This window comes from Engystomops pustulosus, chromosome 2 (genome assembly GCF_040894005.1).
Source record: "Engystomops pustulosus chromosome 2, aEngPut4.maternal, whole genome shotgun sequence".
NCBI classification, from domain to species: domain Eukaryota; kingdom Metazoa; phylum Chordata; class Amphibia; order Anura; family Leptodactylidae; genus Engystomops; species Engystomops pustulosus.
The window spans coordinates 28877494-28904048 of NC_092412.1; positions in this window are offsets into that span (position 1 = coordinate 28877494).

Below are 26555 nucleotides of genomic sequence, written 5' to 3' on the forward strand. Positions count from 1 at the left end.
AAACGCGAACAACACGCGCATGAAAAACGCAAAAACGCTAATGACTCCAAGGAAAAATGGAACAAAAACGCAGCCAAAAACGTCAGTTTTTCACGCATTGCACCCTGACGTGAAATGCAACGCTAGTGTGGAAGGGGCCTTAGTCTTATTTTAGCCTTCTTTGCAGCTTTGCCAGTTGGTTTGTAAAGGTACGAAAACGTGTTCAGGTATTTTGCTTGAGGATGTGTTTTTAGAGCAGGATTCGATGTCTATATTATTTAGGTGGTCTAAAACTGACCAATTGGGTAGAGGTAAGTGGATTTATTTGTCAAGGTTAGGTGATAATTTATGTCCCATTTTCAATTTGCAAAGATGGCTTTGCTTAAGACCAAAAGCAATGGGCCCTCTCTTGATGCATAAAGATTTGTCCCATGTCACAGTGTTTCAATTTAATGCAGTTTTAAAGAAAAGTTTGATTCCTCTAGGTTTAGATCATTTAAAAATTTCTTCTCATTCTTTCCGTATCGGCGCAGCAACACAAGCAGCTCATCTAGGTTTAAGTGATGCAGTGATAAGAAGTATTGGCAGATGGGATTCGGACCGTTTTAAATTATATGTAAGGCCTAATTTATTACTTGTCAATTAATATTTTGTTTTCTTAGGGTCTCGCCTAGTGATTTGAATACTGGGCCATTCGTATATTTTTGGGCAAGAAAAAGAGCCGGACAACGTTGTTTCACAGAAAATTTGTATTTTGATCCAGAGTATGTAAATGTGTTTTGGAATGAGATGGAAGAATGTAATAGATGAAGTTAAAAAGTTACTTAAAATGTTGCCTACTCCTTATGCTTTGATCATGCACGTGGGAGGTAACGATATAGGCAAAGACAGTACATTGGAGTTTTTATGGGAGTTACGGAAGGACTTAGCAATGTTGATCTTCTCTGAAATTATCCCACGCCTATTATGGCAGGGGAATGGGGTTTTTTGGAAAAAATAAGGAAGAGAATTAAGAGGGTAATACAGAAATATTTACTGTGTTTAGGTGGTTTCTCTTACAGGCATGTAAGATTTGGAGGGTTTCATAGAAGGTTTGTATAGGGCAGATGTGGGTATAGATATTTTCAATGTAGGCTTGCAAAATGAAATTGAGCAATGGCTGCGGTGCTTTGGGGGGGGCCTTGCCTATTGCGGCTAGGCCTTGTGGGGGGTTTTGTCTCCGAGCTCAGGCTGGGGAGACTAAGTATTACAGTAACATGTTTATTTATGTATGATTAATTATTATGTGGTTATTATTCATTACTATTATTAAATAGTTTTATTTCATTGGTTACCCCTTAATAAAGCATCACAGACATTTTATCCCCCTTCTCCCACACAATGGCAGATCTCCATTCGGTTGCATGGGGCCTGATGCTTCTGGAGACATACAGCCGCCCATACAGAGTGTACCTGTGCTCTGATCGGCAGCACTGTCTGTAAGCTGTGCTGAGGAGGGAGCGGAGCTTACCAAGGCTGATCTGTCTCCCTCCCTCCTATGCAGAGAAGCTTTATGTCGGAGGCTGTGATTATCTCCCCCTCTGGAGTACCCTGCTGTTGGTCCAAGAGCAACCATGACACATGTAAGTATGTGTAACCTGGAAGTGTCTCAATTTTTCACTGTACGGTTTACCACATTTACCACCCAAACATCCGCCAAATGTGCTGATAGTAGTAGCTTGAATATAGAACCATATGTAAGAAGTGAATAAAATAAAGCCTCCCTATTTATACTCATACCGGTAGGTATGCCATCAGTGCTTCTCTACCATAGATTTTTAAAGGGCTTTTCCCACGAAGAAAAATTAGGCCCCATGCACAGGCTATGGGCTAACTTGCTGATCAGTGGGAGTCTCAGTGCTGAGACCCCCACAGATCAGGAAAATGAGAGGTCTGATGGGGTCCCACATACCTCCATCAGACTCCACGTCGCTCTGTCAAACTAAGGAAGCAGACGGCCGCGCATGACCATTCTGCTCCATTAATCTCTATTGAGGTGATGGAGATCGGTGAGTGCATGCGACGAGGGGTCTGACGGAGGTACGTGGACTTCATCGGACCCCTCTTTTTTGTGATCCTAAGTAACGTCCAACTTTTTTCTTTGTGGGAAAACCCCCTTTTAATGGAAAAATTTAGGATTTGATGACTTGCACAGCCTTTTCATACTGTAGGGTTCTCTCCTATGCTGATCATAACAATAAGATGTTAAACGGATACAGTCTTATTGAATGATGGGACAGGAGCAGCTGATAGCACTGTAAGAATAGATGATAAACATCCTCAGTTATTGTGCCAATAACAAATGAAGACTTACTAGTCTATTTTGGGAAGCACCTAATTACACCTGTATTGGCCTAAATTCCCTGTACTGACAATATAATTAAAGTGACTAACACAGACATCTCTCGGCAAGTGAGTAACACAAAGCGATGGAGAGCTCTCTTACACTTGGATATGAGTCCGTAGCAAATCTGTCAATGAAGCTTAGTGCTAGCCTCAGCTTGGCATCTTAACAAGTAAAACCGGAAAGGCAGCTCTGGGATATCGAAAAACGTATCCAATACACTTCACTTGCTCGTACAACTACAACAGTGTATACATACAATAACCTGGATACATAGAATAAAGAGAAGGTCGATTAAGAGGAAGGTTCAATTAGGATTACCAAAATGATTCATGTTTGCCAAGTGCCAGAATAATGAGAGAGAATTTTTTATTACATTCCGCAAAGTCAAAAGTTTACCGTATATACTCAAGTATAAGCCGAGTTTTTCAGCCTGTGAGCCCTCTCCATGTACCCCGCAGGGGTTAAACAACACGTAGAGGCCAAAGAGGAGCAAGGATAACAGTACTATGATTACTCCACATAACTGATCTCAGTATTTTCTGTGTAAAAAAAAAAACAAAAAACTTTATGACATTTTCATGGTGGGTTTTATCAACATTTGAAGAAAGGACACAGGGTTTTTTCCCTCATTTCTCACTCTCCACCTTCAAAAATCCATAACATTTTCACATTAACCCTAGATTGTCTGATCATTCCTACCATATACAGGCGATCCCCTACTTAAGAACACCTGACGTACATACGACCCCTAGTTACAAACGGACCTCTGGATTTTGGTAATTTACTGTACTTTAGTCCTAGGCTACAATAAACATCTTTTATTGTTAATCCCGGTTCTTATGACAATCCAACATCTTTAAAATCCAATTGCCACAGAGACCAAAAAAGTTTGACTGGGGTTACAATAATAAATGTACTGCAATACTACTGTATTGTAGTATATGGCATTTTTGCACAGTATTCATTGTAGTAAATTGTAACAAATCCGCAGAAACCAGATAGCCTCGGGGTCTGACGGAGAACCGCGGGCTGTCGTGGCAACTGATCACTGCCCCCGCTGATAATAAGTTATCTGCTACTACTAATATATGGTGTGGAGGGAGCTGTAGCAATGACAAATCTAGGTTACACCTAGGTAAACGTTTGAATGAGTTGTTAAAACGTGTCTCAAGTAAAGCTGACAGCCTCGCTCTGCCGATATTTCTCTTTCCTACATGCAAAGTTCACAATGCGGGTGGAGTATTAAATAAGTGGTAAAAACATGACGACATGGACCTTGGATGAAAAGCAACATGACAACCCGTCTAGACCCAGAAAATGACGTTACCGCTAATACACTGGCATTCATTTACATAACATGTAATGTTCCAAAGACTTACATACAGTATTTTTTGGACTATAAGGCGCACCCAAGTATAAGGCGCACCATCAATAAACGACTGCTAAAACGTCTAGGTTCATATATAAGGCGCACTGGATAAGGTGCACCTGATTATAAGGATAAATGACCAGCAGGTGGCAGACCTGTGCACAGTACAAGGCAGCTGTTGTCTGTAAGTAAGGTTCATATATAAGGCGCACCTGATTGTAAGGATGAATGACCAGCAGGTGGCAGACCTGTGTACAGTACAAGGCAGCTGTTGTCTGTAAGCAAGGTTCATATATACAGAATATATAACAGAATATATACTTTAACATATTTTAAGACACTGTATTGTAAAAAATTGTGAGTAAACCTGACATGGCCTTATTGTAAAACACAATGATAACTGATGTAATGGGAAGTTTCCTTTAATTGAAAGTTTTAGAATTACACCTAACAAAAAAAAAATGAAAAAAATATAATGGGGCACATTTACTAAGATCTAATTGGAATGCATAAAAAGTGCGTTCCTCCGACTAGAATGTGATATGCGACAATTTACTAATTGTGTGGCACGCGATGATAAATGTGGCGCATGAGTTGCACCACAAATTTATGCATAAAAGGTGCACAGCGAGGCTAATTGCACAGCTGGTATCTATCATGGCTCAGCGTCCAAAGCAAACTGCAGCAGCACCAGATGCTCCCAGTGCCATGGTTCTGGAGCTCCTCCGGCAGCTGTGTCCCCAGGCGTATGACAATGCGATCCGCAGAGCACGGGAGATGGAGGTGGCGAATCGGCAAGCCCCCCCAACATCTGCTGCTCCGTCCTCTGCTCCTGGGGATCCCAGACCACCAGCTGCTGGGGATATGGATAATGGGGGCTCTGGTGCTGAAGACGAGGAGGACCCTGGGCGCCCCAAGAAGGCATGTTTCACGGAACGTGAAACAGAACTATTGGTTGAGGAGGTATTGTGACATTTTTTTTACTTATTTATACTGTGTTGGTGGTTCTGTTCTACTCTTTACCCACAGTTACAGAGTGTTTTTACTGAGGTTTTTTTTTTGGTTTTTGTCTTTTCCAGGTTACCCAAAATTATGAGCATCTTTTTGGGAGGCTGGATGATTCGATTGCCCTGTCAGCCAAACACCGCATTTGGCAGGGGATCACGGAGCGGATCAATGGCCTAGGTTAAATTTGCACTGTGAATAGTATTTGAATTTTTTTTGCTCACTTGGATTTTAAATATTGAATATGAATGGCCTTTGTATAATGTTTTTTATTTTTTTAAAAACTCTGCAGGAGTGGAATATCGTACACTTCCTGAAGTGCGCATGAAGTGGTACGACTGCAGGAGGAGGCTGAAGGCCAAGGTGGCGAAGCACAAAGAGTCAGCTCGGAGGACGGGTGGTGGCCCTAGTGGGGCCATGCGGATGTCGTGGGTGGAGCAGAAAATTAACCAAACCATACACCCCGATCAAACTGAAGGGATCAGGGATTATGACACGGTTAATCTTAATGTTGGTATGTCTCAATGCGCAGCGCTGTTCCCCCGATGTCCGGGCCGGTCCTCTTCTTGCTTCAGCGCCCGTCTTCTTTCTTCTCTAACTTCGTGCTGGGCGCCGCCATTGTTCTCTCATGGCGGCGCCCAGCACGACGTTACAGAAGACAGGCGCTGAAGCAAGAAGAGGAGCCGGGAAGCCAGAAGAGGACCCGCGCGGACATCGGGGGAGCAGCGCTGCGCATCGGAGCCACCGGAGGGTGAGTATACAAGTTTATTATTTTCTAAGTCCATTAATTCCATTTTCCTGTTACCATTGACTCGTGTATAAGCCGAGGGGACGTTTTTAAGCACATTTTTTGTGCTGAAAAACTCAGCTTATACACGAGTATATACGGCACTTTTATTCTACAGGTTGTTACGGACGCTGTGATAACATATATGTGGGGTTTTTGTTATAATTTTGTTATGATTCACCTGATTGCTTGTTCATGATAATACTCTGCAATACTCATGTACCATGATTAAGAACAGTTTGACCGTTCGAAACGCGTTGGATTGAAGGGGAGTAATGAATTCACACTGTGGATGTACGATTTTGACAAAATAAAGTCTGAAGTTTCATTGGAACCTCGCTGGATCATTGAAAGTTTTTCATATTAGCAGTGTCAGCCTATGCACATGCACACGTCAGAGACGCCCTCTTCCTGGCAGTGCCTGCAGGTAACACTGGGGACCAGATTGGACCCCAGCACTTCCATAGCAGCGATCGGCGCCCCCCCAAAAACTGTTGGGAGGGGGGCGATTGTGGGGGAAAGATTCCCCTGAAGCATGTTAGATGCCGCGGTAGTGCTGACCGCAGCATTTATCGGGTTACACAGCCGCGATTGGAGGCCACTCTGATCTTGGGTGTTATACTGGGGTGCCGGCTATAAGTTACAGCCGGCACCCCGTGTTTCCCAATGCCGGTTCGGCTCCGATCCCGAGCCGGCATCAGCAAAGCGCTTAGGGGTTAAATGCCCATTTTCGAATTGGTGACTTTTTAAGCTGTTTTCACCCAAAGAAATGATGAACTTACATTCTCAAAATGTCTGATTTATGTTGGGCTGTTTTTAAATACTCCACATATTTTACTAAAATGGTATGAGGTTTTTCATCTGAGTGCCATTAGTCCATTTTTGTTGAAAAAATACAAAACCCCTATTTTGATGGACCTGCTCACCTTTGAGGGCATGTTTACTCGTTACGTTTGTCCTGTGTTTTCCTAGCATTTTAAATGCATTACAACAGCTGAGGCAAGGTGCTTTCCCTAATGACATTGCTAGTAACATTTCCATTTTTGCAACGCATGGTAAACGCAATGTTAATGCATGTGTAAACAAATGTACACAGTAAGGTAATTTTGCAAATCACCTCTCCATAGCTTGTGGAGTGTGTGGTAACCTGCTGACGCACAGCATCCAATATATTGGACGCTGAGCACGGTGACATAGCGCTCACTATCCAACATATGGGACGCTGAGCCGATGTCGGTTCAGCTCAAGATCTTGAGCTGAACCAGCATTCAGAAGCACGGGGTGCCGGCTGTGACTGATAGCCGACACCCTAGTGTAACACCCGCGGCATGTAACATGCTTTGGGGGTTATTTCAACCACGACCCCCCCCCCCGCCCCCAAAACCGTTTTGCTATGGCATCTCTGGGGTCCGATCGGGACCCTAGAGATGTCTGCAGGCACTGCCAGTAAGATGGCGTCTATGCATCAGTATCAGTATTGCAGAGTATTAGGATGAAAAAGCAATCAGAGAATTGATTGTTCATGTCCCATGGTGGAAGTATTTAAAAAAAAATTTAAAAAATGCCCATAAGCCCCATCATATATAATGAGACAGATAACGCAAAAAAAGTGTAAATCATAACAGAAAGCCCACATATATAGTATCACTGCGTCCATAAAAACCCACAGAATAAGACTAAATAATTATTGAACCCGCACCAGAACATCATTAACATAAAGGTTAAAAGCGGACAAAAAATTATGATTTTTAACTATTGAATCCCACAAAAAAATGCAATAAAAAGTGTTCCAACAAACAGATGGACTCCACAATGATCCTGTTACAAAGTACCAGATTTCCTGCAAAAAATTAAAAAGACATCAACCAGCTCCGTAGCCAAAAAGGTAAAAATGTTCTGCCACTTGGAATACGGCAATGCAAAAATGATAGATTTTTCCCAAATTCGTGTTTTATTTGGCAAATTAATTTTAACGTACAAAAAACTTATCATGTTTGGTTCCCCATAATCGTACTGACCCATAGAATAAAGATAACATGATTATTCGGTTATACGGTGACCGGAAAAAGAAGGAAAAAACCAGTACACAATTGATAATTTTCGACTCCTGCCCTCAAAACAAAGTTCAAAATTTGCAACAATAGTGGATAAAAACCCCAAAATTGTAACACTGGAAAAAGCATCTCATTCTGCAAAAAAAAACAAGCCATCACATGGCCCCAATAACGAAAAAGCCACAATTTTATAGCCTAAAAAAGAAGGGCGCTCCTTCCCTTCTGCGCCTCACTGTGCCCCCATAAAACAAGTCACAGCCACATGTGGGGGGGTCTCTGTACTTGTGAGAAACTGCTGAATAATTTTGATGGTGGATTTTATCTTTTGCAAACTCAAAAGAAAAAAGAGGGATGTCCACTACAACTATCAAAGATATATATGGATTAAATCTTTGTCAAGTCACAACAATTGTTTAAAAACATTTAAAAAGCACAACTGAGTGCTAAACAGACCCCACTATCCAGATGATGAATGAATCCGCTAGAGGTACATCAAAGAGATATAAATGGCATAATAGCATAAATTACTCAGACTGCATCAGAGATAATACAACAGTGTATCAGTGTATCGTCTCCAATGTCATAGTTACCTCAATATCTCAAGTATCCAGTTTAGGGATAGAGGGGGCAATCCCCACGCCTGTTTATGCAGGCTTCCTCAGGGGTAATGTGCAAATGGGGGGGAAGACAATTATAAAGGGTGCTTACCCTCAGAGTCCGACCTCCAGCAGCTGTGTACAACAGATAAGTGGCCGCCCATTTTTCATCAGTTGCCGCCCATTTCCACCGGGTACACCAGGGTAAGAACCACAGCCTTCGGGTATGTGGGGTAGAGAGGGTTCATTGGAACATTGCATCTACGCAGCGTTGATTATTATTATTGATACTTGTTGATAATGTATTTATTATTTACATATTTAGTTTATTCTCTCCCTTTATTTGCCCCCAGAGTCCGACCTTCTCCCCTTCTTTTTGGCAGCTCTTCTTATTTTGCACATAACCTTTCCAATATTTATTTGGCACATTGGCACTTTATTTGGCATTAATGTTTTATTGGTCGGCACTTTTTGGCGTTTTCAATACTGTAACGCCTTTCTCTTTTCCTAATTTCAAGCGCATGCGCATTACATTGGTGTGAATGTGTTTATCCGGAGCTTGGCAGCGCATAACAGCCTGCGCATGCGGATAATGTATTCTGTGATCGCACTCCCGGAAGTGACGTTTTTGTCACTTACGGTTTTTGGATATTGACCTAAGACCGGGTGGAACGCATAGCGCCACATCCGGCCGTGTGATACGCACGCCGATGTAACTTATCTATTGTATACAGCTGCTGGAGGTCAGACTCAGAGGGTAAGCACCCTTTATAATCGTCTTCCCCCCTATTTGCACATTATCCCTGAGGAAGCCTGCATAGACAGGCGGAACGCGTGGGGATTGCTCTCTGCCCCCTCTATCCCTAAACGTCTTTACGTTTGATTATCTCTGATGCAGTCTGAGTAATTTATGCTATTATGCCATTTATATCTCTTTGATGTACCTCTAGCGGATTCATTCATCATCTGGATAGTGGGGTCTGTTTAGCACTCAGTTGTGCTTTTTAAATGTTTTTAAACAATTTTTGTGACTTAATAAAGATTTAATCCATATATATCTTTGAAAGTTGTAGTGGACATCCCTCTTTTTTTCTTTCGAGTTTGAAAATGATACTAACTTGGGTGTCTCATTTTTTCCATGATAGACCCACTTATAATAATATGTTTCAAGGATTTTATCTTTTGTTAATGTGTAAATGTTTGTGCTAAATAAACGTATAACCGGCACAATTTGCCCTTTCTAAATTTCACCTCCATTTTGATTTCATTAATATGAAGATCTCAAGGGGTTAACAATCTTCCTTAAAGCTGTATATGATATCTTGAGGGGTGCAGATTTTAAAATGGGTTTGTTATATAGGGGGTTTTGATGCAAAATATTTAAAAATTCAGTTAAAACACTATTTATCCACAAAATACCCAATTCTAAAAAAAACCCCAAAAAATCTATTTGTAAGCTGCACGACATCAAAATAAATTATCCAGACATTTTTAAAATTTATGCAAATGTAAATAAGACGATGGGAAATGTTATTCTGCAACTTATTTAGGTGGAAAATCATCTGCGTGAAAATGCAATGATTCTGAATTTTGACAATGTCACATTTATCCAAAAACTCCTAATTTGTTCATTTTTTGGGTAAATCAAAGCAAAAAATAGCTAACATTTACTATCTCAGAATCGTTTAGATAAGTAACAGAGTTCAAAAGTTATAACCATATAAAGCGAAGCATGTCAGAATCCCAAAAATCGGGCTGAGCCTTAAGCTGTAAAATGGCTGCGTCCTTAAGGGGTTAATACACAATGCAAAGACTATCAAAACACACCATGAGAAGAAGGCCGAAGTCTTTACCAAGGAGACGCCAGACATGTGATAGGCAACACAAATTCCGAGCACAAGATCAGGGTAAACCCAATGCAAATCTTTGAAACAAATCTATCAAAAAAAATTTTTGAATTTCATATTGGTAAAAATATCAAATATCTTGCGTTCTTGTATTTTACAGATGAAAGCCAGGCAGGCACCAGCAGCGGCAAGAGAAAGAAGAAGAAAAGCGCCCCTTTTGATCGAGCAGAGCTCGTCGATTTAATAACTATATGCGACGAGCGGGGCTACGACCTGCTCCGTGAGACGGCCGGTACCACTCCTTCCGGCAGTTGCCGAGGCTGTTTTCGGACATAAAGGACCACAAGGAACGTTTTTTGGAGCAAGTCCGAAGCCGGAACCGCTCTGCAAAAGGTTAGAAGATACAACTTGGTTCTCTAAGTAATGACAGGTCTGTGCATTTAGTGATGTTTTCTCTTTTTCTTTCTAGCCGGATGGGAGAGGGCACCGGACGTAGAAGGGGCCTCTTATTCTGCTGCTGTTGTGGTGGATGTTGGGGACGACTCTCCCCCTCCACCATGCCCTGTGCCGCCTGGCCAAGAGGTAAAGACTGGCATCCTTTTAGGAATCAAAGATGTTGAAAATTTAATATCTCCAAATTAATTATCAATAGTATTCATTTATATATATTTTTTTTTTAACAGGTTCTTGCTGTGGATCTTTCAGGGGAGGAGATGGTTACCCTGGTGCTGGAACCGGTGGAAGACCCACAGGCAGAGGTCCAGCCACCAGAGGTAGCCACCACAGCAGTGGCCAAGTGTCATCAGATGTCCATCGGTGGGCAGATCCTCCATGAGATGGAGCTGCTCAACCGAAAGATGGACATTCTGATGGCCCAGTTCGAAAGGTTGTTCCACCCTCCTCGATCCTAATTTAGGGTTTGTAACCCTATGGGATTTTTTTTTGTTCAAAATAAGTATTTTGTTAAAAACCATTAAAAAAAATTCAAAAACCTAACTTGGTAAAAAAAAATAAAAAATTTGTTAGAAAACAACAAAAATTATTATTTTTTTTTAAAGTTATAAAAAAAGGTTACCTTTTTACCATGATTATCCCCCAAAACAGGCAATAGTGTTTGTAAAGTTGTCATTTTACCATGATTATCCCCCAAAACTTGTTTTGCAGAATATAGAACTAATTTTGTGAGATTTTTGCTTGTTTTTGTATCGCCATGTAACAATGGGCAGAACATTTATATTTTTTTGTTTACAGAGCTGGTTTATATTTTATTTTTTGCGGGACAAGCTGTACTTATTCTTGGTATCATGTGGGAGTAAATGATACTTTTTGATTACTTTTTATGCGCTTTTTATGAGGTCAGATGTAAAAATTTCATAAGTTTTTTTGTGTTTTTTTTTTACGCTGTTCACCGTACGGGTTCAGTGACAATTTTATTTTATTGCACGGGTTGTAACGGACGTTGTGATGCCCAATATGTTGTGTTTTTTGGTGATTTTCACTTTTTTATGTTTTATTGGATTATTGCATGGAATGGGACTTCAAGGGACTTTTAATCTTTTTTAATATTTTTTTTTAATTGTACTTTTATTTTTAAACTTTTTTTTACTGTTTTATTTTGTCCCAGGGTGGGACATGAACAAGTGATCATTTGGCTGACGTCAGCACTGTTGGATCGTGCTGTAAGCACAATCCTAACAGGCTTCTAGTAAAGGCAACCCTGGGGTCCTTATCGGGCTTCAGGGTTGCCATGGCAACGATCGGCACCTCTGTGCCATGCACTGAGGGTGCCGATCGTCGCGGCGATTCACCATAGACGCTGCGGTCACAGTGACCGCGGCATCTATAGGGTTAAACAGCCAGGATCGCGATAGTTGCGATCCTGGCTGTTACTGCGGGATCCCGGCTCCCGCGTACCGCATCCTATGACGTAGTATCACGTCAAGGTGCAGAAAGGGGTTAAAGAATATACATTTTATGTTAAAAGGAGATTGTTTTGAGGTTTTCCTCAGTTTGTTCAAATTTGGTTATTCTCTGGTTTTCGCTGAGTGAACACTTCCATAACAATAGACAGGGCATCTTTTACTTTCCTTTACAAATTGCCAGGTATGGTATATCTTAAATTTTGGTTAGCTGTATCAATTGTGGAGGAACCAACCCGGTAGCTTGTATATATGCGAGACTCAGACATGGGGCTTCGTGATCAAGATAAGAGACGCAGGTTAAATTTTATATTTAATTGCCTTAAGGGCACACTAGACAAAACAATATATACAGTTGGGATATAAAAAATACAAGGTAGCACTACAAGTAACAGCAGTTCCGTAACACCTTAAGTGCCTTCTTTTTTTTTTTTTGATTGAAAGAGTCTTTATTCACAGATGCACAGTAAAACTTACAGACAGTGTGCCGCAGCATGGCCTTTGTACAAAGCACACAATAAATTAAGATGCACCCCTTGCACCTACCCTAACACTGTGGCACTGTGGCGGGCGCACATTTGGCGTGTGCGTTTGACACATGCTTCTAGAGCGCATGCGTTAGTGTGACGCATGTGTTTTTCTTGCGTTTGCATTGTCAACCCCTGATTGCAAACCATGGACACCTGTGTAGCAATATTTAAGTGTAAACGCAGGTCCGTTTTTTTTTGTGTTGGTGTTTGATGGTGGTGTCTATGTTGTTTGAATTAATGATGGAGCCATATACTGGGCCGAGCAGAGATATTATAATGGGATGTGGTGCAATTATTCTTTTTGGAAAAGGTATTTTTCATTCACTTTAACACTTTGATTAATATTTTTTCTTGCACTGCTTTGGATTTAACTTTTTTTTTTAAAGGAACAAAGTCAGCGGCGTTTGAGACGATGATTATGGGTTCATCCTTTGTTGCAAGGACGGGATAGCCACGGACAGTTTGTCCAATTGTTTGTTGAATTACGCAGGTATATATATATATATTTTAAAATTTTCTTACGTTATCCAGGTTTTGTAATTTCCCGTATATATGTGGACCAGCGTCTAAGCAATGTTCCCTATTTTTCAACAAAATGGACAACCCTATTGACTCAAGTCTAAGGTGAGGGTGGGAAATGCATTGGTCACAGTATATACAGTAGCCAACAAAGCAACAGAAGTATACAGGCAGGTCAATCCTTTTTTTATGATGTTACATTATATACTCACCCTTTGGCAGCCCGATGCTCTGCGTGGATCCATGAGGTTGACGTGGGTGCTCTTCTTTCTTCCACACGGCTCCTCTTTTCTGTATCCAGTGGCATAGATGCACGCAGGCACATACTATGATGCCGCAGATTAATAAGTCATATTATGCGACGGCTGGCAGATAACATGGAATGCGTCTATGCCGGCTGCTACAGAACACCAAAGACAGAGGAGGGGACACGGGCAATACAGAAGAGTACCCGCGCACACATTGGGGATCCATGTTTTTTATTGTGGCTGCCGTTGGGCAAGTATCCTTTTTTTGTATACATTTTAGACACCATTTTTTTGTGTCTAAAATTTTCTTACCCCATATTTTTTTAAAAACTTTAATTCATGTTATAAAGTTTTTTGAAATAGTTATCTCTTCTTTGTCTCATAAGTATCCTACTAAATTCAAGGAATATTGCCGATTAAGTATTGAGCAGTATGACCTTTTGCTTGGCCTTATTAAGCTGCAAATAACGTTCCAATCAACTGTGATGAGGCAAGCAATATGTCCTGAACAACGTCTACTTGTAACATTAAGGTTTGTTTGGTTTCATAATTTTTCTATTTAAATAAGAAATTATTATTACACCAAAGTCATATCTTTTTTCTTTCTTTCAATAAAGGTTCCTGGCCACAGGGGAGAGCTATCACTCCATGCAGCATCAATTTCTCATTGGGAAAAGTACATTGTGCAAGATAATTCCGCATACTTGCACTGTGATATGGGCTACTTTGCAGCCTCGCTGCATGCCTTTTCCCACCATAAACTATTGGCAAGCCATATCGCAAGCTTTTGAGGAAAAGACTGATTTCCCAAACTGTCTTGGAGCTATTGATGGGAAGCATATCCGAGTGATACAACCACCTCATTCTGGGACTCTTGTTTTACAATTACAAAAAATTTTTTTCAATAGTGTTACTTGCCATTGCGGACAGTGACAGTAACTTTATTGCCATAGAAACTTGTTCGTATGGCAGCACAAACGATTCAAGAATATTAGAAACAAGTGCAATGGCAAGACAGCTTATTAAAAACCATCTTAATATTCCTCCGGCCAAAGCACTTACTGGAACCTCCACAATTCTCCCGCATGTCTTTGTGGCCGACGAGGCATTTGGTCTCGGCACTCTGTTGAGTGTGCTTTTGGCATTGTAAGTGGGCAATGGCGGTTACTTAAAACTGCTATATGCCTAAGTGTTGAAAATGTTGACACTGTTGTGAAGGCGTGCTGTGTGCTTCATAATTTTACAAGGATTGGTATGTCTCCACATGCACTGCTTGACGTGGGTAATGATGTCAACATTGCAAACCCAATAGAGCATTGCAATTGCCGTGCTTTACCAGGATGGCGCACAAGAGATGAATTTCTCAAATATTTCAATAGTAAGCACGGGGCAGTTGCTTGGCAGTATGATACCATTTAATTGTTTTTTGTTTTTCAATTAATGTATCTGCATGTCATTATAGTTTTTGATGTAATAAAATCATAATTTTCTTGATTGTTTTCTTTTGTTTTTTTAACAATGTTCAATGAATAAAAATACACCTGTAAACTAATTTTTTTTTTAATGCACCGAAAAAATAACATCTAAACAACATTAGTTTTTTTTTTTCAAACGGGTTGAACAAATGTATATTTTTAAAACAAAATTTTTAACAAAATGTGTTTAACATTTCAAACACAATATGATCCATTGGATCTCTTAACGTACAACATCATTGTACAAAATTGGATTATGCTTAAACCCAGCAAGTAAGGCCGTGGTCACACGTTCCGGTATCTGTCCGTTCATAATGCAACACTAGCGCACAGGGGGCGGTCCTTTTCCTTTCCAAAAATGCATTTTGAGGTACACGTCTCCAAATGCCATATTGATCACATGCATTTGCCTGGAAAGGCTTGTAAGTATTGACAAAGGTCCGCCCCCTGTGCACCAGCATTTCATTAGGACCGGACCGATAAAGTCGCTGACACATGTTCTGCTTGTAGGCAGTTTATAATGCAACACAAGTGCAAAGGTGGCCGCACTTGGACAAATGGCATATGTGCTTACAGGGATATGCATGTGACAAATAGCCACATTGCATGTGTCTCTATGTAAATGCATATGTGCATGGGCAGAGGCTAACCCCCTTTTCACTTGGGTTGCATTATAAACGGACTGGTTGAGCAACATCTGCCTGTATTATAATGCCTTGACTATAAAAAATGTAAACTTGGTTAACTAACATTAAAACGGAAACTGTACCAATAAAGCCTGCTAATTGCGTCGCGTTAGGTCATGGGGTTGAGTTGGACTATGTGATGGTGAAAAGGAAAATGTTGAGGCTGGCAATGCAGTTACTGTCTGCAAATCTTCATGTAGCCTGTGCTGCCTCCATGGGCTCGAATCGGAAAGCAGCATTCGAAGATAGGAACTATTTGGATCCTCGGAATAGGATGTGCTTGGCAATGCATGAGTTTGTGGAGTTTCTGTTTGGGTACATGTTTGTTTTTTTGGAGGTGATGCTTCAAGACTAGTAGTTGGACTAATTTCTAATGGTTGTGTGGTTGTTGTTTTTGGACACAACAAACAATTCCACCACAGTCATGACATAAGCAATAAATAAATTGCGTTTCCCAGCAGCGAAGCATTGGCATTGGCCCGCTACTACAACACCCAACCCATCATACATGTCTTGTGACCCTGCACGACGCACCATGTTTACCGCCTCATGTTCAATAGCAGTTATTGGATCTGACTGCACACGTGCTGCCCTTCTTCGAGTTTGCCTGGTGTTGATGGGTGGTGGTTCTGGTGGAGAGTCGTCAATTTCCACGTTTGTTTGTGAATCTGTTCCGTGTGCATCTTCAAGCAAAGATGTGTGCCTCTGCTCCATTGTCTGGTCATCTGTATCCAGATGTTCGTGTGCATGTCCTCGTGGATTTTTTGAAATGTTTCCTTGAGTCCGAAGATGTTTTTTGGGGTTTTTAAAAATTGTAATTTTTTATTATTGTACTGTAAAATTTCATATTAAGATGCGTTCATTTTGTTCTACATTATTAAATTTTAAATAAATGTCTTTCTTTTTGTAAATATATACATTTAAACTTGAGATGATCAAGCACTATAATGCTTGAGTGCTCGTATCGAATAACGAGCACCATTGAAGTCAATGTGAGACTTGAGCATTTTGAACTGAAACAAAACATTTAAAGAACACTAAAGAAGAACACATTGTAGATGTTCCATACATCTGCTAACTTACCCAAAGACACGCGTGCCAAATGGTGTTCTTCACAATAGGATATGAAGAAAAATATGGGGCACATTTACTAAGATCGAATTGGAATGCATAAAAAGTGCGTTCCTCCGACTAGAATGGGATATGCGCCCATTCACTAATTGTGTTGCACGCGTGATAAATGTGGCGCATGAGTTGCGCCACAAAATTTATGCATAAATAGTGCACAGCGAGGCTAATTGCACAGCTGGTATCTATCATGGCTGGGCGTCCTGAGCAGTCCACAGCAGCACCAGATGCTCAAAGTGCCATTTTTCTGGATCTACTCCGGCAGCAGTGTCCCCAGGCGTACGACAATGCCATCCGCAGAGCACGGGAGATGGAGGCGGCGAATCGGCAAGCCCCCCCAACATCTGTGGCCCCAGCATCTGCTGCTCCGTCCGCTGCTCCGTCCTCTGCTCCTGGGGATCACAGACCCCCAGCTGCTGGGGATATGGATACTGGGGGCTCTGGTGCTGAAGATGAGGAGGACCCTGGCCGAGCAAAGAAGGCACGTTTCACGGAACGTGAAACGGAAATATTGGTTGAGGAGGTATTGTGACATTTTTTTTACTTATTTATACTGTTGGTGTTCTGTTCTACTCTTTACCCACCGTTGCAGCGTGTTTTTAATGAAGGTTTTTTTTTTTTGTGGCTTTTGTCTTTTCCAGGTTACCCAAAATTATGAGCACCTTTTTGGGAGGCTGGCCGATTCAATTCCCCTGTCAGCCAAACACCACATTTGGCAGGGGATCACAGTGCGGATCAATGGCCTAGGTAAAAATTGCACTTTGAATAGAATTTGAATTTTTTTTTATGCTCACTTGGATTTTAAATCTTGAAGGTGAGTGGCCTTTGTATAATGTTTTTTTTTTCTTTTGTTTTCAACTTTGCAGGAGTGGAATATCGTTCAGTTCCTGAGGTCCGCAAGAAGTGGTACGACTGCAGGAGGAGGCTGAAGGCCAAGGTGGCGAAGCACAAAGAGTCAGCTCGGAGGACGGGTGGTGGCCCTAGTGTGGGCATGCGGATGTCGTGGGTGGAGCAGAAGATTAACCAAACTATACACCCCGATCAAACTAAAAGGATCGGGGATTATGACTCGGTTAATCTTGATGTTGGTATGTACGTTTTATTTTATGTCTCTAATACTTATGTTTGGTTTCACTTTCCATAAATATTTTGCAATCCTTTTTGGAAGCGGCTACTGGGGCGTGGAGTAGCCAGACATGAGGCTACACATTGCGGCTACTCCACGCCCCAGTAGCCTCTTTACTCCTCCTAACCTGACATCATCGGCACGTAGCTCCTCGTAGCTGCGCGCCCTTGTCCGATAAGCCGGAGTACTCCGCATGCGCAGTAGCTTTGGCTGGTTTTCTTTCTATAAAATCTATTTTTACAATGATGTGTTTGTGTCATTCTGTATAATTAGCCATAGTAGTGGTGCTGTTTAGTTCACAGTGCTCATTACTAAGGCCTGAACTTAAATGTAAAATGGTCATTTTTGTTTTGGCCAAATTTACAGTAACGCAGATTAAATTACCCCGGTACCCACCGCCACCAGGGGTGCCGGGAAGAGCCGGGTACAAACCAGCACCTGACCATCTAAAGATAGTCAGGTGCATGGGCGGCTGCAGGCTGTTATTGTTGGCGGTGGGTACCGGGGTAATTTAATCTGTGTTACTGTAAATTTGGCAGAGCTCGTCGATTTGATCAACATCTGCGACGGGCGGGGCTACGACCTGCTCCGTGAGGCTGGTAGCTATAAAGCTAAGACCAAAATCATGGAGCAGGTCCGAGCCCATCTGCTCGATAAATACGGCCGGTACCATTCCGTCCGGCAGTTGCAGAAGCGGTTCTCGGACATAAAGGTCCGTGAGGAACGCTTTTTGGAGCGAGTCCGAAGCCGGAACCGCTCTGCAAAAGGTTAGAAGATACAACTTGGTTCTCTAAGTAATGACAGGTCTCTGCATTTAGTGATGTTTTCTCTTTTTCTTTCTAGCCGGATGAGAGAGGGCACCGGACGTAGAAGGGGCCTCTTATTCTGCTGCTGTTGTGGTGGATGTTGGGGACGACTCTCCCCCTCCACCAAGCCCTGTGCCACCTGGCCAAGAGGTAAAGACTGGCATCCTTTTAGGAATCTAAGATGTTGAAAATGTAATATCTCCAAATTAATTATCAATAGTATTCATTTATATATATATTTTTAAACAGGATCTTGCTGTGGCTCCTTCGGGGGAGGAGATGGTTACCCTGGTGCTGGAACCAGTGGAAGACCCACAGGAAGAGGTCCAGCCACCAGAGGTAGCCACCACAGCAGTGGCCGAGGGTCTTCAGATGTCCATCGGTGGGCAGATCCTCCATGAAATGGAGCTGCTCAACCGAAAGATGGACATTCTGATGGCCCATTTCGAAAGGTTGTTCCACCCTCCTCGTTCTTAAGTTTGTTTGTAACCGTATGGTTTTTTTTTTTGTTCTAAATAGTTTGTTTAAAAAAAAATTTTTGCAAAACAACAAAAAAATAACAAAAGTTAGAAAGAAAAAAAAATTAACACAAAGTTACCTTTTTACCATGATTATCCCCCAAAACAGGCAACGGTGTTTGTAAAGTTGCTGTAAATCAATAGCATGAGATGTATTTATTAAGGTATCATTATTTTTCTTTGATGTCTGAATAGAAACAAATGTAATGTGATTTTAAAACAGCGCTTGAATAAATTATTTATTTTTGCATAAAAAAGACTGTTTATTACGTTAACTTCCACAATAATACAGGGGCAGCAACACACTGGTGGGGGGGTGTTTGTTGACATAAACACTGGTGGGGGGGTATGGTGACAAACACTGGTGGGGGGGTATGGTGACAAACACTGGTGGGGGGGGTATGGTGACATAAACACTGGTGGGGGGGGTGTTTGTTGACATAAACACTGGTGGGGGGGGGTATGGTGACAAACACTGGTGGGGGGGTATGGTGACATAAACACTGGTGGGGGGGTATGGTGACATAAACACTGGTGGGGGGGTATGGTGACATAAACACTGGTGGGGGGGTATGGTGACATAAACACTGGTGGGGGGGTATGGTGACATAAACACTGGTGGGGGGGGTATGGTGACATAAACACTGGTGGGGGGGGTATGGTGACATAAACACTGGTGGGGGGGTATGGTGACATAAACACTGGTGGGGGGGGTATGGTGACATAAATACTGGTGGGGGGGTATGGTGACATAAATACTGGTGGGGGGGTATGGTGACATAAACACTGGTGGGGGGGGGTATGGTGACATAAACACTGGTGGGGGGGGGTATGGTGACATAAACACTGGTGGGGGGGGTATGGTGACATAAACACTGGTGGGGGGGGTATGGTGACAAACACTGGTGGGGGGGGTATGGTGACAAACACTGGTGGGGGGGGGGTATGGTGACATAAACACTGTTGGGGGGGGGTATGGTGACATAAACACTGGTGGGGGGGTATATTGACATAAACACTGGTGGGGGAGTATGGTGACATAAACACTGGTGGGGGGGTATATTGACATAAACACTGGTGGGGGGGGTATGGTGACATAAACACTGGTGGGGGGGGTATGGTGAAGGAGAGAGCATACCTGCAGACCTATCCCTTTAAGTGGGGCTTGAGAAGGGAACCTAGCTGCAGTCCTATGCCTTTAAGTGGGGCTTGAGGAGGGAACCTAGCTGCAGACCTATCCCTTTAAGTGGGGCTTGTGGATGGAACATAGCTGCAGGCCCATCCCTTTAAGTGAGGCTTGAGGAGGGAACATACCTGCAGACCTATCCCTTTAAGTGGGGCTTGAGGAGGAAACATAGCTGCAGACCTATCCCTTTAAGTGGGGCTTGAGGAGGGAACATAGCTGCAGACCTATCCCTTTAAGTTGGGCTTGTGGATGGAACATGGGGCTTGAGGAGGGAACATAGCTGCAGACCTATCCCTTTAAGTTGGGCTTGTGGATGGAACATAGCTGCAGACCCATCCCTTTAAGTGGGGCTTGAGGAGGAAACATAGCTGCAGACCTATCCCTTTAAGTGGGGCTTCTGCAGCTGAGGAGGGAACATAGCTGCAGACCTATCCCTTTAAGTGGGGCTTGAGGAGGAAACATAGCTGCAGACCTATCCCTTTAAGTGGGGCTTCTGCAGCTGAGGAGGGAACATAGCTGCAGACCTATCCCTTTAAGTGGGGCTTGAGGAGGGAACATAGCTGCAGACCTATCCCTTTAATCCCTATCTCTTTTTTAAAAGCAACATTCTCCAAGTAGGATCGTAAGCAAAAGAAAATTGCCCTGACATTCACCTCCTTCAGCCCGGTGTATATGAGTGCACGTCTTGCGACACAATTCGGTTTTTTAAATTCTGGGGCTTGTCCGAATCATTCTGGTTGTTCGAAAACCATGCCCCCTGGTTTTGGCGCACGGAAGTTGGCGCCCGTGCGCCAAAATTTAGACCCGTGCGCCAAAATCCCGGGGCAATTCAGGGAATATCGGCGCAAATCGGAAATATTCGGGTAACACGTCGGGAAACCGCAAATCGGGCCCTTAGGAAATGACCCCCAGTGTGTGCCATGCCGCAGCATGGTCTTTGTACAAAGCACACAATAAATTAAGATGCACCCCTTGCACATACCCTAACACTGTGGCAGAATAAGTGCTACTCTAGCATTCTGGCCGCGGTCACACGATGCGCCTGACGCGCGCGTTGCGAGCGCACGTTTGGCGCATGCGTTTGACACACGCTTCTAGAGCGCATGCGTTAGTGTGACGCATGTGTTTTTCTTGCGGTTGCATTGTCAACCCCTGATTGCAAACCATGGACACCTGTGTAGCAATATTTAAGTGCAAACGCAGGTCCGTTTTTTTTTGTGTTGCTGTTTGATGGTGGTGTCTATGTTGTTTGTATTAATGATGGAGCCATATACTGGGCCGAGCAGAAATATTATAATGGGATGTGGTGCAATTATTCTTATTGGAAAAGGTATTTTTCATTCACTTTAACACTTTGATTAATATTTTTTCTTGCACTGCTTTGGATTTTACTTTTTTTTTTTAAAGGAACAAAGTCAGCGGCATTTGAGACGATGATTATGGGCTCATCCTTTGTTTCAAGGACGGGATAGCCACGGACAGTTTGTCCAATTGTTTGTTGAATTACGCAGGTATATATATATATTTTACATTTTTCTTACATTATCCAGGTTTTGTCATTTCCCGTATATATGTCGACCAGTGTACCTAATAAAGTGGCCGGTGAGTGTAGCCAACAAAGCAACAGAAGTATACAGGCAGGTCAATCCTTTTTTTATGATGTTACATTATATACTCACCCTTTGGCAGCCCCGATGCTCTGCGTGGCTCCATGAGGTTGACGTGGCTGCTCTTCTTTATTCCACACGGCTCCTCTAATTTTTTTTTTGTCTTCTGTATCCAGTGGCATAGATGCACGCAGGCACATACTATGATGCCGCAGATCAATAAGTCATATTATGCGACGGCTGGCAGATAACATGGAATGCGTCTATGCCGGCTGCTACAGAATACCAAATTTTATATACATTTGTGAGATCTATCTATGAACTATTCATTTGGATCATATATATTCAAATATCTGAATCGCTTTATTTTTTCTGATGAAGTGCTCATTGTCCAATTAATTAATTATTTATTTATTCGTGTATTCATCTATTCATTTATTTATTCTTTTTGATCATCTACTTTATTTAATCAACTTTTATAGTCTAACCTTTTATCCATGAATTATTATACATACCATCTGTATTCTGTAACAATGTCTAACATAATTCGTTTGTTTGTACATATTTCATGCTATTTTGTCTACCTCTCAGTTACTGCTGATACTACTCCTGCTTTTATCATTCCCTCAAATTTTTTAATCTATTTATTTATACGTAGCCTTTTTTTATATACCCTGTTTTTAGTCTCTTATCACTTGAGAAAGGAGTTCCTAATACTCCGAAACGCGTTGTGTTCCGAGACCATTAATAAACGATCCTCTCAACCTTACCGGACGAGTCATCCTGAATCATTGTGTGCGCCACATTTGACAGTACCCTCTCCACCTCTCCATACCAAGATCCCGACCGTCTTGGCAACCGCGTCCGGATAATTACTGTCCAAAGGCAGCACCTTTGACATTCCTCACCGGTCCAAAACATCAAATAGTGTTGTGCCTAATCTAGCACAACCATATCCGGTGAGCCTCTCTCCAACCATCCTATTCAACAAATATCAATTGTTTATCCAAACAATACTACTCTATGAGCGCTGTCTGGTCTTCCCTTGTTTGCCTTCCTATTCTCTCACTTCTTCCCAGGATCCCTTCCTGATACAAGATAGACCCAACACCGTATTACGGAAGCAGCTCTAGAACCAGAAGACTCCTAGTCCCACAACAAAATGGACTACAACAAAGGGAACTCTTGATTGCGCACTGCAGTCAACATAATGATACACCACCACCAGTAGAGAATCCTACTAGTCCTTCAGTCAACACCCAGGACCTCCTGAACCTCTTCTATAGACTTGAGAAACTTCTAAAGGACGAACTCCAACACCACATCGACGTCCTTTTTCTACGACTCTATCTGAAAGAAAACATTGTCCCCAGAGGACTACGGATCCGCACTGAATGTTGTTTTAAATCTGACCCCATGTTTTCCAAAAACTGGGATGATTTCCTTCTCACGTGCGCTCACGGCCTTATGGAACGTTTGTGCACGAAACGTGAAGAAATCATCCGAAATCTAACATTCGACATCAATACTTGCCATAACCTTCTTAGTTATCACCTTAATCATCCTGACTTTGTGAAGTTCGACAGAATGATCACAAGCAGGATACTTATTTCGAAAAAGAGAACATTGATAAAAAACTGAAAAAATTACAGAGGGACAGAGACGATTTTCAGTCCAACAATATAAAATTCTGGCTCACACAAACACATACCGAGGCACCATCTGACTCCTACACCAGCCCATTACCCAAAGACAGACCCCAGAAACATCACAAACCCCCACACACCTCCAGAAATACCACACATCGACTGAACCAACAAACAATTTTCATTAACTCAAAGTACAGAACCAACACCAACAATAAATAAAACCCCACTAAAAACCACATTAAAAACACATCAATAGGACACCACCCAGCAAGAACAAATCTCCCTGTAACCAGCCATTTACTCCACACACCAAAACCTGTGGAACCCACCGGAACCCCCAAGTTCTTTACCCCACCGTCCATCCCCTCCCCATTTTCCAATTTAGAAACCAACATTTGTCCACTCAACCTCCTTCCTACCACCTTCATAAACAAAACCCGTCTCCCAACACCACAACAGTCACGCTTGACCTCTCCATCCTGACTCAACATACTACACCACCCTCTACCTCTGGTAGTCTGAAAAGTCAGACCGCCATACCAAATACCCTTCAGACCCACCTTGCTCTGCCTCAAACCAATACTCCCTCTCGCTCCAACCCATCACCCATCCCCATCACCGAATCTGTGACCACCCCGAATAGTCTGAACCCCAAAAGAACACACCATTTTTTTCAATGGGGCTCAATCAAGAGCCAAAAAAGAAAAAATATAGACGAGGTACCAGAGGCGGAACTAGAAATCACAGGAAACTCCTGTCCCCCACCGGAACCACCAATACCACTCCAGACCTCAAAGAAAAACAAGAAATTGAAATGAAAATTTTCAATTTATCTTCATACCAATTACAAAAGAATGAGATTAGCCTCCTAAACAAAGGCCTCTTCTACTGCCCCACTTCGAAGTTCAACGAGTTTCAACTTTTTGTTGATCTACAAGCCTTCATCAGGAAATTAACACTCACAAGGCATTTTAATCTTCCCAATAAAGCACCCAAAGAAGCCCATATGAGAACTAACAATGCATCAGAAAGCCTAGAGACCGGACCATCTCCGACCGGGGATGAAACAACCAATAGCCCACAAGATCCCCCCATCAGAGACAGTGGCCTTAAGCCCAAATCCACCTTCTACCCCCTCCACCACAGAGGGAGTAACATCGAAACATTCATGACTTTGGTGGAAAAAGAATTCAGAACCATCAACTCCAATACTAAACACTCGCACAACCTGACGATCCACGAAAAGGATGCCCTGAAGAAGCTCACGACCAACGACTCCATCGTTATACGCAATGCAGACAAAGGTGGAGGTATCGTTATTCAGGATCAACCTATCTACATCAAGGAAGCACTAAAAATACTTTCAGATGCCGACTATTATGAACCACTAAATACCAACCCCACACACCACCACGCTCTCGAATTGAAAGACCTGCTTAAGGAAGCTTTCGATAACAAAGTAATAACGAAAAAAGAAAGAGATTATATTTGGATCAACAACCCCAGCACACCAATCTTTTATCACCTACCCAAGGTGCATAAAGACCCTAAAAACCCCCCTGGGAGACCGATCATCTCCGGCATCTCCTCGATTTCTTGCAATTTATCACATTATGTTGACATTAACCTCCAAAGGTACGTCTCAGCACTGGATTCATACCTCAAGGACTCAACCAGTGTCATCCTGGCACTCAAAAACGTCCACTGGAAACCCACCTACAAATGGGTTACCCTCGACGTCTCAGCACTTTACTCGAACATCCCCCACAACAAGGGCATAGAAATGGTCAACCGATGTCTAAGTCAGGACGCAACGATGCCACCAAAACAAAAACTCTTCATCCTTGAAGCCATCAGGTTTATACTCACCCATAATGTTTTCACCTTCCTAAATAATATCTACAAACAAGTTCGAGGAACAGCCATGGGGACAAGGTTCGCTCCCAGCTTCGCCAACCTGTATATGGGCGGATTTGAGAGAACCTTTATCCAGAACAACCCCAAGTGGGAACAAAACATTGTGCTTTATCGTCGTTACATCGACGACCTCCTCTTTATCTGGGATGGCACAACAGAAAGCATCCAAACATTCTTAGTTGGTACTAAGACAGAGGATTGGGAGTCAGTCTTGTGTGCACGTATGCTCTCCAAATTTAAATCCATTGTATGTAATGAGAAAAACCCACTACATAACACACTGATGGGTCAACGTAGCACATTTAGTGATCGGTTTTTGCACATGAAATGTAGAACGAATCGTTTTAAAAATTCTTTTATACCGAGGGCAATTGCATTAGTTAACATGGGCAAGTAATTAATATGTAACCACAGTGTTATTCTTCTTTTTATATTTTTTATTGATTCTTTTTTAAATAACTGTTATTATCTATATGTAAAGTATTTTTGTATCTTATTCTGTTTGTATATGTATATCTGTGATCATGAATGGAGGTGTTGCTGCTGTCGTTGTGACAAAGTCAATTTCCCCTATGGGGACAATAAAGCATTCTATTCTATTCTATTCTATTCTATTCTATTCGTCGAGACCATCAATACGAACGATTGGGGTCTCTCCTTCACCCTAAACTCATCCGACTCCGAAATTGAATTTTTGGATCTACATCTGCATATCAATGAAGGGCAAATCCAAACTAAAACTTTCTTCAAAAAAGTGGACACTAATAGTTTTTTACATTATAAGAGCAACCACCACACCAAGTGGAAAAAGAACATCCCGTACAGTCAATTTCTCCGCATTTGTAAAAACTGTTCTGAAACCAAGACATTTCTGGAACAAAGCAAGGTCCTCTCGAAGAGATTCCATGAGAAGGGCTTCCCCAGAGAGGTTATAAGCTCAGCACTCGAACGCTCCAGGAAACTGACGCAAAACGAGTGCCTCCCATCTTCCCATCTTCCGGAACCACCAATTCACAACAACCACCGAACCCACCCAAAACAGAATACAATATCAATTTCATCACAACCTACAATAGCGGCCACAATACCATCAAAGGTATCCTTGAGAAGCACTGGCCCATCTTACTGAATGATCCATATCTATCCCAAAATCTATCTAAAAAACCAAGTGTAATCTATAGGCGAGCCCAAACACTTAAGAACCATCTGGCCCCCTCT